General features: G+C 40.3%; 2 protein-coding genes across 2 annotated transcripts in view; both read right to left on the bottom strand.

Moving 5' to 3' along the window:
• hs3st4 (heparan sulfate (glucosamine) 3-O-sulfotransferase 4) overlaps positions 1 to 21,620 on the bottom strand; it is a 116,499-nt gene that overhangs the window by 12,919 nt on the left and 81,960 nt on the right. The window lies entirely within an intron of this gene.
• Positions 1 to 21,620, bottom strand: part of kdm8 (lysine (K)-specific demethylase 8) — a 224,356-nt gene that overhangs the window by 122,016 nt on the left and 80,720 nt on the right. The gene's annotated exons all lie outside the window — the stretch shown is intronic.

The following is a 21,620-nucleotide window of genomic DNA, read 5'->3' as shown; positions in this document are numbered from 1 at the left end:
CTATTAATTAATCATAAATCATGCAGTTTGGTTGTTGAATATGACATATTAGGAGTTTAAAATGTGCATATTGAAGTAAATTTTACATGTTTTTGTGCCTATATTAATCATCTTCAAGCATTAAAATGGCTAAATGAACTAAAATACAAATATGAGGCATTCAGAAGATGCACTTAAAGACGATGTGGAGATACAAAGTGTTCTACACTGGTCAATAGGTGTTAGTCCTGTTACGGTAATGTTCGGTGAGACACACAAGCATCACGCTTGAGGCCGAAACAACATACTTTTATTGCAGGTTTGAATTATTTCACAACAGGCTCAATAATCCCTACTAAAAATCCCTAAAACAAACACGGGCTAATGTCGCGGCTGCAACCCATGCCAAGCTGAAACTCAACTCTGAACCCCCGAAGTCACTTCCTACTTCATGGAAATTCAGTTATCACGAGCAGGTCACTAACCAATTAACTGTGATAAACGAGGGACTGCTGTACTTGTGGTTTGAATTGTCTTCTGTTTTTCTAGAAATTGGTTTGGTTGAGCCTTAAGATGATGATCTGCCGGTTATATATACAGTAGCTGTATCGCAGTGATGCTCGATATTGGCTTTCTTACCAATATACCGATATTGTCCAGCACTTCGTTTCCGATACCGATAGAGGCAGCGCCCTTTCCCTCCAACTAATGTCAGGTCACATCTTTTGTCATGAGTGAACACATTGTGCTGCTTTTACTGTGATGAAACACAAAATAAGAAAAATACTGCAATATGCACTTAAAGATATCAAAAAAGTGTCTCTCTAACCAGCGCTTTCATTGCAAATTGGATACCAACAATCCATAGGCGAACAGCAGAGCCACGGGTTGCAGACCACTGGTATAGCATGTGTACAGTATATTGATCCAAGCGTTGCATTGCAGTTACCATAGCAACACCAATACAACCATGCTGGCTTTGCTGTTTTAAAAGGTTTAACCAAGCCGAAAACAAATTTGCTCTATTTATCAAGTGATGCATTATTCAAAATTACAAGCACAAGCAGGAGTTATTAACAGTGGGCATTATGTTGGGAGCAGAAACATACTCGCTGTAATAATTACATCCATGGAGTAATATGAGGGAGATAAAAGACAAGGAGATGAAACGGCAGCCGAGCGAGCATGCTCATTGCTTAATTGACTCCATCTGTGTTACTCCAGGAGCTGTTTTGGAACTTTAATAATGAGTCGGCTGCATATCATTAATACCGGGGCGCCTGGGGTATTGTTTTGTCATACATTTATTATGCATGCTACGCTCGCACTCCGTGCAGCTTTATTCAGTGTGCACTTCCTCCGTCTTTGCAGCGGGTGCGGGTCTCTTCTTCCAAGTGCTGCTCATCGGAGGCAGACGTGATTAATTAGGAGATTCGAGGTGATTATTTGTCGTACAATAGTAACGTCCTCTCACTTGAGGAATATATCCCGCAGAAAGCCACTTGCCTCGCCGAAATACCCCGTTCATCTCGCCTCCTCGTGGCAGCAGCGACTTCTATTTTGGTACCAATAATAACGCGGCGTAGCATTAGCCCCCGGCGAAAAGCTTATCAAATGTTTACACTGATGCTCATTCCAATCTGTGCTCCCTCTCTTTTGTAGCATCCCAACGCTAAATTGGTCCATTAAATCCCTCCTATGACTCTTATTTAACTGATCACATACAACATAAGCTTAGCAAAGGAGAAGCGCACATTCAAACGCCGCAAGTTGTTTTTGCCGCTAAATGAGCGCGTAAACTGCCGACCACAGTGCATTTGTAGCAACGCAGGAATGCTGTTTTTTACAAAAGCTGCTATTTTTCATGCACGGTTGCAATATCACCCTCCCTACCACCACCTTGTCCCAGACCTGCATTTGTAAAGATATAGTCACATCAATCATTTGCATCTTGGACATATTCTAAATTAACTCTTCTCCAGCAAAGAATCCAATTTAGCCTGCAAAACATAAGACGCGGTTATGCACATACTGTATCGACCAGCCGCTCAGACACACACACACACACACACACACACACACACACACACCATCACTTTCTAGACTGGGAATCTTGCAAGTGGCCTGGTAATTGCATCTCAAGTAACAGTATTGCCTTGCTGATGGGTAATTTCCCTCCGGATCGTGTTTGTCTCTTGACAGCAAGGAACTGTGCTTACTCCTCGGCCCCTGTTAGGGAAATTAAACATATCTGCAGATTGCAAAGAGACTTGAAAGAATTTTACTTTTCGGTATTGCATTTTCACTATAGAGGTGGGAAGTACCTTGCAATACAGTATTTTGCCAATGATAAAGATTGCAATGTAGAAGCACAGTAAACTTCTACACGTCAGTGTTGCCCACAGGACTGCAATCTATCAGTGATGGTGGGTTGAGGGCTACTGGGTGGGCGAGATAACGTCACCGTGGAAATTGCATCATTGGATTGGATTGCATTTTTATGGATGCGGTGGGAGACAAAGTGAGCCAAAAATATGAAAAGCAAAACAAGTATGTTTAGAAATACAACTGTGCTTTGTTCTCACGCTCCTTTTTCTGTTTTTTAAAGTCACAAGCAAGACAGAGCTGCCTGTGAGTGCTAGAGGGGTCTGCATACTTGCTAAATATAGCAAAGTTGGTAACACCGATCCCTCCTGACACATCTTCTTATTGTCTGGTAGAGCTGAAGTACAGCTTGTGGCTGTTTTTTTTTAATTAGCTGACGGCACATTGGAAAAAGATAATTTTATATATATAAAAAAATAACCAGCAGCAAAAATAGAAAAATATGCAATCATTTTACAAGAATACATAACGTTATGAGGAAAAATAACATTTTTGGAGCAAAGTTGAAATATGAATTATATATATATTTTGTTCTTATTATGAAAGAGAAAATATAATGTAGTTTTAGAAGCATAAAGTTGAAATATTTAGATTTTTTTTGGGTATTTTGTCGTAAAACAAATAAAGTTCTAATATTTGGAAAATTAGATTGCGGAAAAAGTTATGTTACGAGAATGAATTCAGAATATTACAAGAAAAAAGTCTAACGAGAAAAAAGTTGCAGTTTTACAAGAATAAAACTATTGCAGGCTGCCATAAATAAACTCTATGGGAACCACTGAACATTAAAGGATGTTCTCTCATATTGCCGTTTTATAGTGTGTAACAAAACAGTAATGCATCCGTTTCATTTTTTTTTAACACTAAGACAGGATTTAGCTTAGTAAAAATTCAACACAGACGAAAGCTATTTGGCGGATTGAGCAGCACAAATGTAAACTTATGTTATATTTACAGTATTCAGTGTTTGTTTTCTGCTTCAGACTGCTCAGTAAAACATTATATTTACAGATATTGTGACCTTATGACAATATGAAAGCATTGTCTTTATATTTTAACTTGAAATTAGTATCATTTGTAATTAACTGCAAATTTAGTCGACTCCTACCTTTTTTACTGTCAATTGAGTTAAAACAACATTCATCTTCAATGGCCATCGGCTCTTGGTCACACACAGCAATGAGTATTGTTGTGAGTCAACGTCTTCAAGATGTCAAATATTAACGGAAACGTTCCGTAAAGCAGCGGAGACGCAGCATAATAAAAAGCAACAGTATCAATATCCGATATCGGCTTAATGTTCCTGTGACATGAGTGCGAACAATATCGCTTTATCGCTATTTTGTCCCGTCTGTACTTTCCGCCTCTACTTTAACCTTTCAAGGACTTGTGCTTTCGTTTCACCGTTCCCAAAGTTCAGTAGGTGTCGCAAGGGTGCGGCGTCGCCTTGTATGGTAATAAAAAGAAGCTTAAAGGGAAATCACCTTGGAGCAACCAATTTCCTACCCTATGGTCACGATGTACCAGCGCGTCGTCGGTAATGTGCGGTGCCATCTTCCAAGCATGTCCAATCGCTCAAGGTTACCTTTTGGAATGCACGCACATAAAAAGCTATTGTCCTCATCCGGCGAAACACTAAACATCATACATTTAATTAGCGGCGCCAGGCAAAGACTTTGTAGCGTTAGCGAGCGCTCTCGTTTTCGATGGCAAATCATCATAATCATCAGTCATGGATCACGTACGTCCGAAATGTCATCAGAAAGCTGATAAACAAGCTAATTCCTCAGTGCATGGCAAATGAAGCTGCTGGCCTCGCGCTCGAGTGGAAGCCGAGTAAACAACGGCGAGCCCTCAGCTTGTATTTTTATTTTATTTAGTTTTCATTTCTGCATCAGCTGCTGAGCACATAGGTCATTCAGGTGGGTAGGGGAATAAAGCAGTGGCGCCAAACGGTCCTTCCTCACCATCTGCTGTTTACTGACTCGCACGACTAAGAATATATATTCTCAAATGTGTAGAAATTACATTTACATTAATCTGAAGTGAGAAGATTAAAGGGCCTAACTATGAAAGGCACATAGCATATTTGGGAAAGTTGAGTCACTTGAGACTTATAAAGCTGACTTGTTTGTTTATTTATTTTTTAAACAAAACTGCAAAGTTGGCTCGGCGTTAACTGGAGAGAAACATGTGAAAAGTCATTTTATGTAACAACCAGTGGCCTTTTTTGATATGTGCTTATGGCAGCAATGGGGGTCACTGAAGCCAGAACCGCCACTGATAAGTTAAAGCAGGGCCACATTCTAGCAAGGGCCACATACGAAAAAATGAAAGCATGTAAGCATGAGATTTTGTAAACCAACACATGTCGATATGCTACGAAGTTATATATATTTCAAGAAAAAAAAAAGCATATTACTTGTATAAACTTCACTCTTTGCTATTTTTTCCCCATTTTTGCTGGTTTCCAAATATTTAAACTTTCTTCATAAATGGCCCCCGGGCTGCGCTTTGGACACCGCTGAGTTAAAGCAACCGAACCAATGTTGTAATAGCAATAAGGTGCAAACTGCTCAGCCAGGTGGTTAGTTCATTGTAAACAGTGTGGCAAGTTTAACACGCATGGGTTTCACACATACTGTAAAGGCAGCATTTTAAAGCACATGCAGAGGTAGATAAAGCTGCTGGATGCTCACCACTCAGGATACTTGGAATGCAGCTTCTGCTATCTTGTGGAGTTGTTAAAAAAAAACACATCGGGAGGTTGCGTACATCCACAGCTGTCAGTGGCAATGTTTTTTGACCCGGAGCTAATTAGAGGCCCCGGTGGTTATTTGATTTTGTAGCCCATGCATCCGGTGACTATAGGAGACGCTGTAATTACTTGAATTGAGAATTTATGCCATCCTTCAATTGACTTACTTTATCCATCTCATTAATTGGATCACATTAGATTAATCAACCCAGTGCTTCTCAAATAATAGGGCGGGGCTCGTCTGAAGGTGGGTGGGGGTAGACTGAAAATTTATCCAAGGTTGTCTGGTCTGTGATTGTCTTTATTCACGCTTGAACAATACTGGTGCCAGCAACTCATAAAGTGGTTTGTACAGATAAATATTATCAGGTTCTTAATAGTATCTTCTAGGGGGGCCAAAACACAAAATAACTGAGAACCACTTTTGGAGTGTAGAGTTAAATGCAATAGATGCAAGCATCCCTGCAAAATTTTTGGTCTTGGCAATTTGGGAATAGTTGGAGGCTGGATGAGGTGAGAGCTAATTTACATTCAGAGAAACTCTTAAATAGGTCCGAGCTGTTTGTGCACGGAACGTTTCTCTTGAGAAGCTTGGCTGTCTACAACAATTAGGAAAGATTAAATAGACACTCATCCCCCTCCACCTTCCCATCCTCTTCCGAGTCATAGCGCTTTGGATTGATCTGCGCCAATACGTTAGCTTACTCTACGTCGTGTCAAATACAATCAATGATCCCAAAGAAGTCTTAGTCAGAACAGTTACCGAATCCTCCGAGAGAGAACATTGAGAGACAGTGGCGCTTATGAGAGCAGACAACCGTGATCTTATTAATTCCTTAAAAAAAACAAAACGGATTCATTGGTTTTCTTTGCTATGGGCTGTAGTGCAATAGAGGCTTGAGTACTTTTCGGGAAAAAAAAAAGTGCACACATCTTGACCAGTAATTGCGCTTTCTTGCCAAACACCCATCAGTGCAAACAAACAGTGGAAAGCAAAATGAATGGTTCAGGTGTTAGTCTGCGGTATAAGCGGCGATTCATCAACAGCAGTTGCTCCCAAAAGCTGATAGATGCTGCTGTGGTCAGCGTGCAATGAATAAGATATTGTTACACACAGACTGACATGTTTGTGATAACAACCAGCACAAGCTATTGCTTGTCAGAGAAGTAGAGATGTTAAAAAAAACACTCCAATGAGTCATTCCTCAACAAGTGAATGCGTACTTGTTTGGCACACGTGAACACGAGCCCACAGGCCAGAGCAAAGGCTTCTGCCGGGGTCTGTTATGGAGTGGGAGGCATTGTTTTCGTCAAGCTTTAAGGTGCAGCTTTTCGGGCGGAAAGGAAAGGAAAAAAAAAACAAAAACGAACACTGCCGTTCTCGGTGATCAGCGTGGTAACGATGCGAGGATCCAGATGGGTTTTTGTTTTTGTTTGTTTCCGATCCTGAATGTAAACTTTCCACCTGAGCGTGCTGAGGGCGTCTTAGCTTGAAGCTTATTCACGGTGCAGCCATGTGTTTTTTGGCACCGTCTGAGTTACACTCGTGATCCCCCGGCCCCCAAATGCTTATATAATAGCTGTCCAAATGAAAGGGAGCGGGGGTACATGAGGACACTTCATCTAAACTCGCAGTCAAACACAAACTCATTTTAATAAATTGGCTGCTTTTTTCTGTAAAGTAAAAATAGTCGTGCGAGGACTTGAACGCAACCATCATTTTCTTTCCTATTCCTATTCATTGTGCATTGTCGGCTTGGAAATGTTTCATTTGCATCACAGCCAATCGGCTCCCTACCTTCACAGGTGTTCTCTCACCTGTGTTATGTCCCTGTTTCTTTTGCGTCCCGATCAGTTATTCATCAACCTTCCCTGGTGTTCTATCACGTGTCTTAGCATTTCAGTCCTGGTCCATCTGAGAATCAGTCAGCTCCCTTTTAACATGATCTTATCTCACCTGTGTCATTTGAGTTCCCATTTCCTTTGCATCTAAAATAATCTACGCGTGACCTTCTCAGGCGTCAGTTCTATGTCTTTTGTGTCCAAGACCCCAAAAAAACCCTACCTTTCAAAATGTTCTCTCACCTGTTTCATTTCTGCCCCCTTTCCATCTGTGTCTGGGACAGTGTGCTCACATCCAACCCAGATTTCCTTTGCATCCCAGTTCGTCAATTCCCAGCCTTCCCATATGGTCTATCACCTGTGTCTTTCATTGCATCCAAGGAAATCGACTATACAGTTTTTAGGTGTTCTTTCGATATCGTTATGTGCATGTTTTATACCACCCCAGTCGCCTGTGTCCTGCCAGTTCCGTAAAGTTCAGTCTGTATCTTAACACTCTTGCTCCCTTCCAACCCAGACTTTCTATCACCTGTGTCATGTTGCTTCTTCCTCCTTTCCTTCGCATCCCAGTTCCCAATTCCCAGCCTTCCTAGATGGTCTGTCAGCTTTGTCTTGTCAGCCTGGGCTTGGTCAGTCTGCACTTCGGACAGCCAGCGCCTTTTTAATGCATTGCTCTCTCACCTGTGTCATGTCAGTTCATATTTGCTTTGTGTCAAAGCTAATCAACTCAATACCTTTTTAGGTTTTCTTTGGCCTGTATCGTTGGTCATTTTGTCCGTGTTTTCATGGCATCCCAGTCAATGTGTTCCAAAGAGTCCTCACCAGTTTCTTGCCAGTCCTCTTATGTTCAGTCTCTTAACAATCAGCTCACATTGCTTCTTCCGTGTTAGTTAATTCCCAGCCTTCCCAGATGCTTTATCACCTGTGTCTCGTCAGTCTGGCCCTGGTCTGTCTACGTCTTGGACAATCCGCTTCCTTTTAACGCAGTGTTCTCCCACCTGTGTCATGTCAGTTTATATTTGCGTTGTGTCCAAGGAAATCGACCCTATACCTTTTTTAGGTGTTCTTTCACTGGTAGCATTTTTGTCATTTTGTCCATGTTTTCATGGCATCCCAGTCGATCAGTTCTCACCTGTGTCTTGCCAGTTCTCTGACGTTCAGTCTGCGCCTCATCAAGTCATCCATACTGTATATCCCTTATGAAACAGCTAGTGGCTTGGCAGTCTTCCCAGGTGTTCTATCACCCGTGTCTTGTCATTTCTACCCTCTTACATCCGTGTCTCGGACAATCACCCCCTTTTCAACCGAGGCGCCCATTCACCTGTGTCAAGTCTGCTGTTCCTCGTTTCCTTTGTGTCCCAGTTAGTTGGTTCCCACCCTTCCCAGGTGGTCCGTCACCTGTGTTTTGTCAGTTCTGCGCTATTCTGTCTGAGTCTTGAAAAGTTTCTCTTCCTTCCCAGGTGGTCTATCACCTGTTTCTTGTCAGGTTTCATTTGTGTTCCAGCCCTGCCTTTTTATAAGTTTATCCTACTTGTGTCTTATTTCTTTCCCCATCGCCCTTTCTCTATTCTCACAGCTGTGTCTAGTCCATTCTTCCATGGTCTTTTTCGCATATCAGTCAATTCATCATTGCCTTTTCAGGTGTTCTTTCACCTGTGTCGCATCATTTTTTTTCACGTTTGCATCTCAGGTAGTCTGTACTGGTTCCATCTGTGTCTCGGGCAACAATCACCCTTCCTTCCGTCTGTCCCTTGTCAGTTCTTGTTTACTTCGTATCGCGGCCAATCAACACCCTTAAATGTAATGTAATCATTTTCTAGCGGTCCTAATAAAGGAATCATAACGTAAATGTCAAATCCTATCAAGTCTACACTTGAGTCCTCCCATCTTTTCCAGTCCAACAACCATAAACTGTACTTTTATGCAAAAACAACCTAGTTAAAACAGGAAAATGTCCTCTGTTTTAATTAGTGTCATCTTCAAAAACTTCCACTGTGAGACCTGTTTTCAAACGTTACAATTTCCGGCACCAAAACAATTTTCACATTTAATCAAGTGGTCAAATCTACGGTGTTGTTTTTTTTTTTTGTGTGTGTGTGTGTGTAGGTGTGTGTGTGTGTAGGTGTGTGTGTGTGTGTGTGTGTGTGTGTGTGTAAGTTACAAATAGTGTCCTCATAAAACCCTACCTAAGTAGTCCAGTCTCTCCATCTGTGTAATAGTCAGTATTATAATTGCAAGCAAAAGAGCGGATGTAGCCAGCAACTACTTTTAGTCCAGCAGGACTGTTAACGTCAAGAATATTTAAGGACGGGAAAGCGACAGCTGGTCCTGATCAAAAACCACATTCCCCCATCTCCTCCCCGTGATCTCCCTAAAGACCGACGCTCTTCCAACGGCGCGCGACCAGCCAGGTACTTCTCTCAGCTGCATCGCCAGACTGCAGCGCCGACATCTGAGGCCTTATTTTTTATTTTTTTTTTGAGACATGAAACATCGGGAAATAATGTGTGGGAGAAAGAGAGCTGTGAGGATGTTTGGAAAGCTGATTCCACGCTGCACCATTAGCGCTCAACATGTCGACGCCGGCTGTAGGGAAAAAAAACCCACCTATTTTTAACTTAAATCTGTGGAGACAATAAGAGGGAAGCAATCTTATCTCAAATCAAGTTATCAAAAGGATATTGCTGTCTTTGCTGTCTCGACATTACACTCTACAAAGGAGGCACTGCGTTCCTATTTCAATTCTAGGAATAGATGGACAAAAATAATAATCTTGCACAATGGCGTGTTTGTGACGTCATGCAATGGAAAAAAACCCTTCTCCAAAAGATCATTGAACATGTTCTCACTTGTGTGTAGCAGTTCCCACAGTTGTACGCAGAGTCTGACACGTGTGTGGTGGTTTGTTCCACAACATATCAGAAAATAGGCAGAAATGTCCATCGCTGTTTTCCAAAGTCAAAGCCAACGTGTGTTACTATATTGGGTAATAGAGTGTAAAGGTGACTCTAGGTGTGTTCATGTTTAGAGAGCTCTAATAATAATGTTAATAACTGTATTTAGAAGGTCGGAAACGGGCTTTTGATGCTCTAACTACGAAAGTATTCCATTTATGAGTAAGGAATCCTACTTTGCAGGAATTCATGTATAACAGTCAGGCCTGGAATCAATTACCCGCGACAAATGACAGATGACTGTGCTGTGTTTTGCAAATCACAATACTGTTATAAATACCTGTAACTCCAGCCTATAGCCTGGGATATTTCAGACATGGTTGCAAATAGTGATTCATTTATAAACTGGAATTAATCTGATTACATTTTTTTATTGTATTTATTGGAGAGTTACCTGCGAGCAGTTTTTAAGGTTTCATTTTATTCCTTTAGTGTGTCGAAAATGGATCCAGGTGTGACCTTAAAACCGAGCTACGCACCGAACCGTGATCATGGCGTATCAAATAGCCACTTTTAATTAATGTGCCACAACATTAGGTACGTATATCTGCATAAACATGAGCTGTATCAAAAATTCGTTCTTTTTATAGTGCTGCAACACACAGGTGTTTTAAAGCTAATCTCGTTACAAGAAATTACAAAAATAAAAAGTGAGTGTGCTATCGGAGCATATTATAGGAGTCGAGGCTAGATCATTTTGTATTTTTAAGAAAATTGTCCTTAGGTTCATGGTCACTGAATAAATCTAAAAGGGGTTATTTCTTTCACAAAGAATAACACATGACTTTGAACCTTTTCCTGGAAATTAGCTCATCTCGTTTCTTGTTTTTTGTGCTCGATTCATTCTGGACCTGAAGGTCAGTGTGACACAACGCCGGAGGAAGCTACAAAAACTCAGACACAAAAGTGTGGTTTTTTGGGGGGGTTTTTTTGCAAAAAAAGACTGTATATGGAGCTATTCAGCAGTTTTCTTCTCGCAAAGAAATGTCAGGACAAATTTAGCTCAACTTTTCCTCCTGTCGCTGCAGAAATTGTCAGCGAAGCTGCTGTGAATACTTTGAAAGATCACTTTCACTGTACTGTAGTATTAATGCAAAAGTTTCTCACTGATGGCATAATTACTGCTATTTGCCAAAAGACAAGGTCGCTGGATGAATGCCATAAATGCACACAAAATGAATTTTGCAAAGCCAGTTCTGAATAATACACGATGCTTTTGGGGTTTGTTCCCAAATGCTCCGACCGCATTCAGGCACAAGAACACCAGTACGTCAACTTTGCTTCCCCTTGCTAAGCTCTGTCTAAAGCTTTCAAAAAATAAAAACCCTCACATTGCATCATTGCCAGTGTCTTGCGTGAGATTGGTATTAAAAACATAATGAAAAATGCCAAGCGTTTGTGTTGATTCAGTACCCTGGAGCAGAATGGGCCATGATGGGTGTATTACACGCTATTGGCTCTCTGCTGTCAGACCTGTTGTATCAAATATAAGTTCGCTGTGAACAATTTTCACGCTCACAAGGAGTTTCTCAGGGATAAACACGGCTGGAATGGTCAGGAATTAACACAAGAAGGAAGAACGACAATTTATTCAAACAGCCGCTGTCATCGGAAACTCTACAAAGGAGTATTTTTGAAGAAAAAATATGAATAACAAGTTTTTTTCTAGGAAAAAAATTATTACAACAAGACAGTCGGGATTTTAACGACGGCATGCTAAAATTATTCACAAAAAATTCAACTTTATTCAACGTTATTCTCATAGGAACAAAAAAAAAGTGACAACGAAGATATTGGTAATATTTATCAGTATATTGATGTATAATATATTTGCTAAAATTATCCAAATAAAGTAATAATTTTAATAATTCAATGCCAATGTTATCATATTATATACTATAATTAAAAAAAATCATTTAAAATGCACAACTTCTACTTTATAGCCAATACAGTAGACATCATAAAGAGTCAATAAGCCATTTAAGAAATAAGACTTGTGCTTGTGTGTGTTGCTATAAATATACTTGTAGATACGTTCCCTAGGGGAGCAGAGTGGCCGGTGGACAGGAAGTGATGCAAGGCTTCAGAGTTGAGTTTTAGCTTGACACGGGTTAGGGCTGCAACTGTAGCCTGTTTTTATTGTGCTTGCTATGAGATAATTCAAACCTGCAATAAAAGCCTGCTGTTCTGGCGATCAAGTCTAGTGCTTGCGTCCCTCACCAAATATTACAGTAACATTACTGACACCTAGTGACCAGTGTAGAATGCTACATATGATTACATTCTTGAACACGCCTTCTGAATGCCTTATATTTGTATTTTAGTTCAGTTTGCTATTTTTATGCTTTAAAATGCTACATGAAGACATAAATATGTAAAATTTGCTTGAAAATGCATATTGTTTGACTAATAATAGGCCGTATTCACCCACGAAACGGCATGGATTATTAATATATTTCAGAAAAACAATGATGGAGAAAAGCCGTGAAATTCGAGCCGCAAAGTGGCGAAGGATGACTGTACTTTAATCTTGGAAAAAAGCCTTTTTCTCACACAATTCAGAGTTGAGAGCGTTTTTTTCAATCCTGGCAATTTTCTGTCCTCAATCAACCTGGTGTTTAGCCGAGAAGAGTCACCGTGTCTCACGTTTGAGGCTTGCGCTTTGAACCTTCCATGGCGTGCAGCCATGAGGTCGGATGTAGAATTCAAAGTTAAGGCTACACGTAAGCCCTGCGAGTGCAACTTAAATACAGCTAATTGGTCATTTTGTTCAACATCAAACCTGCAATAATCAGGACTTTGCTCTTTAGAAGCTAATGACGGTCAAAATGTACTCCAATAATTATTCCACTGTAAATCTGCAGCTATCTTGAAATTAGTCGGTGTGCTATGCAGTACGTGATTCAGTTTCTCGCTAACCACTATTAATGACCGCATGCTCATTATTGGCACACCGTTAATTAGCATACATTTCATGCACGCTATGAATCATGCATGTCAGTATCGGCTGTGACACAGTGATCCCAGATGAATGTTATTCAGCTGCAGCGGTGTTTTATGTTCCCTACCTTACAGCTTTCATCCCAATGTACAAAAAGCAAAGCCTCATTATTACGTCTTATCCCGTTTACATTGGTAATGGTTGTATTTGTTGAGAACATGCTTCATCAGGAATATTACATGTTTACACTTTAGAAAGAGACACACACACAGCCAGTAATGATACTACGTGGAGTGATAAACAATTTACACAACGTTAAACACGTAATATCGACAACTAATTACAAAGAAGTGCCGCAAAGCATGCTGAGAAGCGGGAAGTTCTCCCAGCGATGCTAATAGACGCCGCATGGAGCGCTGGATGTCAACGCCGTACCTTAAATTACATTTCTTTGTAGAAAGGCGCTTTATGACAGTAAGTACATTGACTTGCATTCATTTACAGCGCAGCCGTGACCCATCCAATATGGCGGCGACGTTGACATATCGCAACAGTGGACAAACCCCCTCCATGCGGTGTCTTTTTCACAAGGAAAAAAGAAGTGTTGGAAAAATATAAATAAGAAAATAAGTAAATGTACAACAATAAATAAAACAAATGAAAATAAATAGTGGAGGGCTTATACTGCATATATTATACACACTAACCGACAAAAACATTGTGTAATGTATAAACAAATGGCAGATAAAGACTAAGCAATGCATTAAGTAATGATAAATGCATGGAATTCAGGGTATATTGTATCCAATGGCGATTTATCATAGTCTGCAGTGTGTTTTCATGCCCTTACTTCTCACATGTTTAATACACCGGCGTGTAGCAAAGTGTTGCCAAGGCACCTTGAAGAGCAATCAAAGAAAACACTGCACTGCAAGTTCAATTCTTCTTGGCACGTCATGCGGGCAGGTGGAATCTCTCGCTAAAATATTGATGTTGGCTGTTGCAATAGAACAGAAAGACCCCCAGTTGACTGCTGTCAAGGCCCCCAAAGTTGTGGGCTTTCAACTGTAATTCCAAAATCCCTGCCTTTTTGGTTGTGTGTGTCCCTATCAAATGAGTTCAGCGTTGCTTTAACATCAGAAATTATAAATGCATAAATCAGCACTTTGTCTAACCATACAATTATGCATATCTCACGTCCCTTGTTAAACTCTGCCCTGGGCCGTGTTTCTCGGAAATGAAATATCCAAAATAAGTTAGTTGCTATCAAAATAAATGGGAGACTTTGATGGCTACTGTAGAAATGTTAACTAAACATCCTGAAAAAGGAAAGGATTCAAAGGCCACTTGAGATTTTGTAAAGCAACACATGAAGACTAAAAAGTGATTGTAAATATATTTTTTAAAGACTGCATCTCAGCTTTGTGATATACAAGTAGGTGAAAGCAATAATACACTCTTTTAAAAGCCTACCATTAGTATGAACTTTGGTCTTTTTTTTTTTTTTTTTTTTTTTACCATGTTTGCTTTTTTTATTTCACAAAAGTTTGTAAAATTATTGTTAAATAATCTTTGTAAATTATTTTTCCTCATATTATGGGTTTATTCTGGTAAAATTGGGTCTTTTTCTTGTTAGTGTACAACTTTTTTCTCAATATTTTGACTTTATTGTCATAAAATTACAGCTGTTTTTTCCACATTTGCTATTTTTTAAATTAAATTTCCCACCTATTTCACCAACTTTCTCATAGTATTCTAACTTTAAAAAATCCTTTAAAACAACTTTATGCTGCTAAAATTACATTTTTCTTATAATATTGCAACATTATTGTAAAATTATTACTTTTTCTTGGTAGAGTATAATTTTTCTCTCAATATTTTGTCAAATTACTGCCGACTTTTCTATTTTTGCTACTGTGTTGAGTTGCAGGGTGCAAATGTGCCCCGGGCCGCACTTTGGACACCCCTGAAATAAGCCATCCATTAATAATTCTGCTTTTTGTTGACATAATTTTGCAGGGCTATTTAAAAGGAAATGATGCATCATTGTAGGTGATTTGACTTCATATTAGGAGGGAAGTGGGTGGGGGTGGGACGGGGGGGTGTCGCAACATCTGGATGCAAAGAAACAGGCTGCTAAGAATGTTCTAATCATGCAGACACGGCCTAAGCTGCTCCATTATGGGCTAAGCTGACCTATCAGTTGGGCTTTGGCTAATCCAAATTGTGCTTTGCCTGCCAGCGATTGCTCAATTCAGACCGTCTACGCTGAGGAGGAGGAGGAGGATGAGGAGGAGGTGGGGGAGATGCAAACATAATTCACCTGCCGTGTGAGCCGCTCTCATTTAAGAGATATTTATCTGGCAGTGTCACATGTGCACAAACGCAAGTACGCTATTCTCTTCCCCCCCCTCTCTCTCCAGCCTCTAAAAGGCTCGTTCCCATTTTGGTGCCGTTTGCACGCCAGTTACAACCAGTTTGAAGTGCCTTGAAGAGCGTTTTTATTGGAAACAAACGCACAGTGTCAGTGTCAAATGCGCTCAGCGACTGATGTTTGACTGCAGAGATTGATGAGCAAATTCTAGAGCAGAATTAAGGAAAAAGTGAGCGTTTTGTTGTTGCCATCTGCAGTTTTTGATGATAACCTGGCCTTTTTTTGTCAGCCAGGACACCTTATTTTGTGTTAGTGTCGGCGCAAACTCTGTTTTTATACATTTTGATCACACTAAAATGATCAAACGTTTTTTTGAAAACATTGTGTCATGAAGCAGACAAATGATGATGTTTGTATTCAGCTTCTTTAGCTTTTAAAACATCTTAGAAAGTAACATGTAGCATGTAGCACAAGTAGCATGTCTTTCCTGCACTACCTAGAGTCGTCATCTCAAAGGAAGTCTCACCTGACTAAGTTGAAAAAAAGTGCAACATGTAGTGTCCAAAATACAATATAGTCTGCAGTGGGCAGAGCTATGCTATTGTACAAGCTAGCGAGTCATTCACGTGCATTTGAATTTTAAAGTCAGTACAAACTCCTGCTTTAGAGCCTCAGCCAGAAGCTTACCTCCATAATTGCTGAAATAGAAACTGCATATAAATATCCCATTGCAGGACGTTCGTTGTTTGTTCCTGTTTAAGGCATTAGTTCTTAAATTAGCTGTAAAAAAAAGTATTATTTGCTGAAATGTTATTTTGTTTTCTAATTAAAAGTTATTTTAAATACATTAAATATTATTTTCATATGAGTGGCAAGAACATATTAAACATTTCCGAGGAGTGTGTTGCATTAAAAAAAAAAAAAAACAGTTTTCAGCAGAGTTTCACCTTTGCACTGAGGCCAAACATTAGTAAGCTATTTTCGTCGCCGGCTGCCATGATAGCAAATATCAGCAGCACACACAGTCGACTCAACAGCAAAACAGCGCAAAACGGCGCTCGCCTGGCTGACATGACTCAGGGGAAATTAATTTGCTTCAGCCATAAAACGCCTGCTTATTTAATCACTGTTAGATTTAATCTAACACCTTAATCTCATCGGGTCGCTTCTCCCTGCCGGAGCTTTATACCTGCAAATAAGTACGAAGGGATTAGAGTCGGAGAGAAATAAAAACGGCATCCTGCATCCTACAAGTGCAGTGCGGGGTAGGAAGCAAACAAGCACTCTATTAAATGCCTCTCTCTTACGGGCTGACGTCTTTTTGGGCTCCTGCCATGTATATTTAATATTGTCAGCATCAAAGCGTGGCGAGTGCCTTCCCTCTCTCTCACTGAATCAAAGAATTGATGCTCGCCAGCGTGACACGGGGGGCCAACATCAAGCGTGGATCGCAGCAGGGCCCCGGCCTGTTTGCTTCTACTCGTGTTTGCTTCCCAACAGGAACACGACACTACAGCGTGTATAAGGGCTGGAACTGTACACGTATTCCTTATCGGATTATTCAGTACGGTACACGGGCGTACTGAGTTCCCACAACTGAACGACTCTCCAGCGTAACAGTAGGCCGTTCGCCTTCCTGGTGGAAAAACAGCCACTTTTCCTGGGGAATGAGACAATCTTTAGGGGGGGATGTGTTAGGACTTTGTAAGCAGACAATAGGTAATGCCAATAGGCTTCTTTCAAACCAGCGGTCCTCCCTATCCAAAATGTGGACATCGTTGTCATCACATTTTTTTTTTTTTAAAAGCAAATAAACTACTGACTCTGGGCCCGAAGAAACTGCTCTGCTATGCTGTGCAATGCGTTTGTATGAGGGTTGTTTGGTCTCTCCAATGTAGGGGGTATTGCACTCCTCACTACAGTGCACTGCAGAAAAAACATGACTGAATTTGCTTTTCTGGATTTTGAGTCCAGATTCAACTTTTGCGGATATTAATGCTGCACTTCAGACAATAAGCAACTTTAATTGACTAAACATAATAAATCTGTCCAAACTCTTACTGTTGCGCTTGTCTGCATCATTGCACTTTTCTAAAAAGAAACATTGTAAACCATTACATATTGGTGTACGATATGTGTACTCAGTAGTCCTTTACCGCAATTAATTGGTTCCAACCCCGACCGTGATAACTGAATTTCCGCAGAGCTAGATTCATAATTGATAAATGTAATTTTTTCGCAGTGAGAGAATACAAAACCTGTTTACAACCCTCTTAATGCGGTATTTAACATTACTAGAGCCCTCTAGACATGAACGACCACCCCTATAGTCACCTTTACACTTGCATGACCCAACATAGTAGACACAATAAGCGCAAATAAGCCATTCAAGACATAAACAAGACTTGTGCTCATGTGTGTTACTATAAATGTGTTCCCTAGGGGAGCTGAGTGAAGGGCGGACAGGAAGTGCAGTCTGGGGTTCAGACTTGAGTTTCAGCTTTGCGTTGGTAACGGCCACAACAGTAGCCCGTGATTTTTATTATGGATTTTTATTAGAGATTATTGTGCCTGTAGTGAGATCATTCAAACATGCAATAAAAGCCTGTTGTTCCGATACTCAAGTCTGGTGCTTGTGTGTCTCACCGAACATTACAGTAACATTACTGACACCTAGTGACCAGTGTGGAATACTACATTTACAATTTGAATGCATCTTCTGAATGCCTTATGTTTGTATTTTACTTCATTTGGCCATTTTTAGGCTTGAAAATGCTTCATTTAGGCAAAAATACGTATCGTAAGTTTTTACTTGTACGACTGTGGAGTGGTTGTTTCTCAACCCGATTGCTTGTTGCTGATTCGATCTTCAGTTTGTATTTTTCTCAACCGCTTCAAACTGTTCCAGCATCGAAATGTTCAGCTCATTCGGGACGTGTAGGCTATCTCTCAGGACTTGTCTAAAAATCTGCACATTTTTCATGATTCAATATTTTCTGAGACGTTTTTCCCATTGAAAATGAATGGATAATAATTGGGTCGCCCCCTGTTGGTGGAAATTCATTTTACATTTAACATCTGTGCATGGTGTCATGGCTCAGGTCGTAGAGTGGTCGTCTTCCAAGCTGATGGTTGCTGGTTCGATCCTTAGTTGGTGAATAGCTTTGTAGGGCATTTTAACATCCGAAATTGTGCTACTGAAATTGCTTCATCTAGTTATTGTTTGTGAATTGTATTTATTGGGGAATTCCTTAATTATAAAAATCTTCAAAGCTGTTTACGCAAAAGCTAAGATGGCTGAAAATGATTACGGCAAATGGTTACACTTCTAGTGTGTATCACCCCGAGAAAATAGGCCTGCGACACCTCAGCTGGGAAGCGGGTGATGCAAAGACGGGTCGCTGAGAATCTCGCCGCTTTTCAATAGTGAAGATGGGAGGAGATATGAGGGTGGAATCCTTGAATGGATCTGGGTACAGCCCCCCCCCCAAGCCCCTTTTGAGCACTTCCACTAAAGCCCCGGCACACACACACACTTAATCTGCCCAGCAGAGGTAGTGTGACGCAGCAAGCGACTTTGCCACAAAAACACATCACAAATGCAGGATAATGTTTTGCTGATATACAGATTAACTTGTGTAATCCAGGCTGCTGAAAGGGAGAGCTTAAAGGGAAATGTGTCAAATGTTTATAGATAAAATTAAACCATAATCTCTGAAGACTTCCCTTTTTTTTGCCGCTATTGTCCTCACATGTTCTGCTGTTGTACTCCGGAAGTATGGAAGAGATGAAATAATCCTTGTTTTATTGAAATGGAAACATAAGAGGCGTACTTTGGGCTATAAATAAGGGCTGTGGCTGCACGTCTAATAGCCACTGGAGTCAAGTAGGCGCTTGATGACAACAGTTTTCCAGTCTTGAGTTGTTGTGATTTAGTTATATTGCGGAAGGTGGTGGGTGTCATTAATTACCTGCAAGTGGAGCGATCGCATTAATTAAGACACGTCTTTATTACACACACGTGATGTAGACGCGGTTGAGCCGCTGGATTATTTGAAGTCTTTCTATTTATTTCTATAATGGAATGTGTCAGTTATCATTAATAACTCACAAGGAGCGATGGCATTAATGCAGTAGTTCTCAATTTTCTGTCATGCCCCCACTGGGGGACAGAACTACTACTATTTGACATACTATTGAGAAACTGATATCTATTTATTTATCTGTACTGTACAGACTGAACTCGAAACTGAAACCAGCACTAATACCAGCACTGCCTCTCACGAAAAAGTGCCATATTTATTTTAAACATCTATCGCTTATCCTCATTAGGGTCACAGGGGCCCAGCTGACTTTGGGTGAGAGGCGGGGTACACCCTGGACTGGTTGCCAGCCAATCACAGGGCATATATAGACAACCATTCACTCACAATTTTGAGTTTCCAATTAATGTAACATGCATGTTTTAGTTTTTTTTGGAATGTGCGAGGCAGAAACTGAGAGAACCCACATTCGAACCCAGGTCTTCCCGATCCCAGGTCTTCCCGAATATTCCTTAAGTAATCTATCGTCCAACAGTCAACTATCACAACATGTCTTCCTACTATCAACAGCAATGATACAATTTAGAAGGATGGACATTTCTATGTGGAACAAACATCTGTATAAGAACAAAGTATGAAACTACGGAGGAGTACAAAGTACAGTGAACTTATAATCTGGGTAAAACTGGGCAGTGTTTTTCAGTTCCACCCGTCGCTTCTCATTATTTTGCTGCACAGCGCTGTGTGTGACTCGAGTGATTTCCTCCTGAGGTGTGATATTAGACTAGAAGTTTTGAAGAAAGACGCCTTACTCCCATCCTTGCATAACCAGCGCTTTACACTCAATGGAAATTGCATATTGACAATCAGAACTTGGAAATAACGGCACATTTTTTTGCTAATATTATTGGCTATCCCTACCAAAAATAGGCAAACCTGTTTTTGTGCGATCTAGTTTTTCACCAAACTTTTGCCTCGGTTTTCGTATATTGTCACGGTTTTTGTACAGTCTAGTCCGTTTGCCCTGTGCTGTATTGTTCCATGAAACCGAGTGAAGGTGAGAAACACTATTGAATTCAAGCTTGCCAGGATGTACGGGAAGTCCGCATCAACAACAAGTTCCATCCATTCATCATTTGCATGTAAAACCATGTTTATTCTCTATAAAATTTATTTTTTTGTTAATATTTTTCGGTGCCTGGAGCAGATTTGTTGCATTTACATTATTTTCAATGGGAAAAATTTTACTTTTCGATTGTCATTCCAATTTTGGATCAAATTAATGGCAACAACCAAGGGACCGATTGTACTAATATTTTATTCTACTAATGTTAATATGCTTTGTATTTATTTCTAGAATAAAATGTATCCGTTATCAAGAAGAACTGACAGAGTCTATCAACCAGACACACAGACAACTGTTGAATGAGTCAACTTATAGAAATATGATTTTATCCTACTACGACCCAGCTGGAGTGGATAAATGAGTGATCTATTTGGATTACTAGGGAGTAGCGTCTATTACTCGTGAAGCTGACTGCATCTGCCATCAGTATTCCATAAAGTAGGAAAACTGCATTGCAGGTTTTTTTTTTTTTCCATCATTTCTCCAGGGGCTAATGCAAGCACAATGAGAAGCTGTGAAAGAAAGTCCTATTAATTAATAAATGTTTTATATTCTGCCATGTGACATATGTCTATTCATGTGTTTTATCTTGCAGAGCAGGTTTCTATCATCTTTTGTCTGCACAGCACCCCCCCATGAAATGGACCTGCCGCTGAAAAACAGCTCGGCTCACTTTAGTCAGCTCTGGCAAAATGGAATTTGACACCAGGGGTGTGTACTTTTGTACAATAAATTAATTGCCTAATGACTCTTGCACACGCGGGCAATGTATTCTCATGATGGCGTGGCGAGGGAAACGGGGAGCTTATGAGCGGCTTTGCAGAGACCAAAGGGTAACAGCCTTTTGAATCTTTAGCAGTTTAGCAGATATCGTTCTACATCAAATGTGTCTTTGGGCAATAAACGTGCAAAATCTCATGGACGTCTCCATTATAATATGTGCTCATTGGCTCTCCAGGAAAAGTGCTAAAAGGACAAACATAACTGACAGCGTGCTCTATGTCAATTATCTTCCTACATTGTTACCATGTGGTCGCTTTAGATGCTCTACTGAATAGAAGGAAAACTTATTTTTTGTATTCACAAAGGAATTAAAATAGAATTAAAATAGAATAGAAATTATAGGTGTGTATTTAGTTAGTCAGTGGCGGACACAGCAGCTACAATCTCCAAGCCTGATGTCTAAAACACCGCATTTTTCAATCCACGCTGGTATCA

Source organism: Dunckerocampus dactyliophorus, chromosome 18, assembly GCF_027744805.1.
Source record: "Dunckerocampus dactyliophorus isolate RoL2022-P2 chromosome 18, RoL_Ddac_1.1, whole genome shotgun sequence".
NCBI lineage: Eukaryota > Metazoa > Chordata > Actinopteri > Syngnathiformes > Syngnathidae > Dunckerocampus > Dunckerocampus dactyliophorus.
Note: the sequence above shows the minus strand (reverse complement) of the source record. Positions and strands in the feature narration are given on the sequence as shown.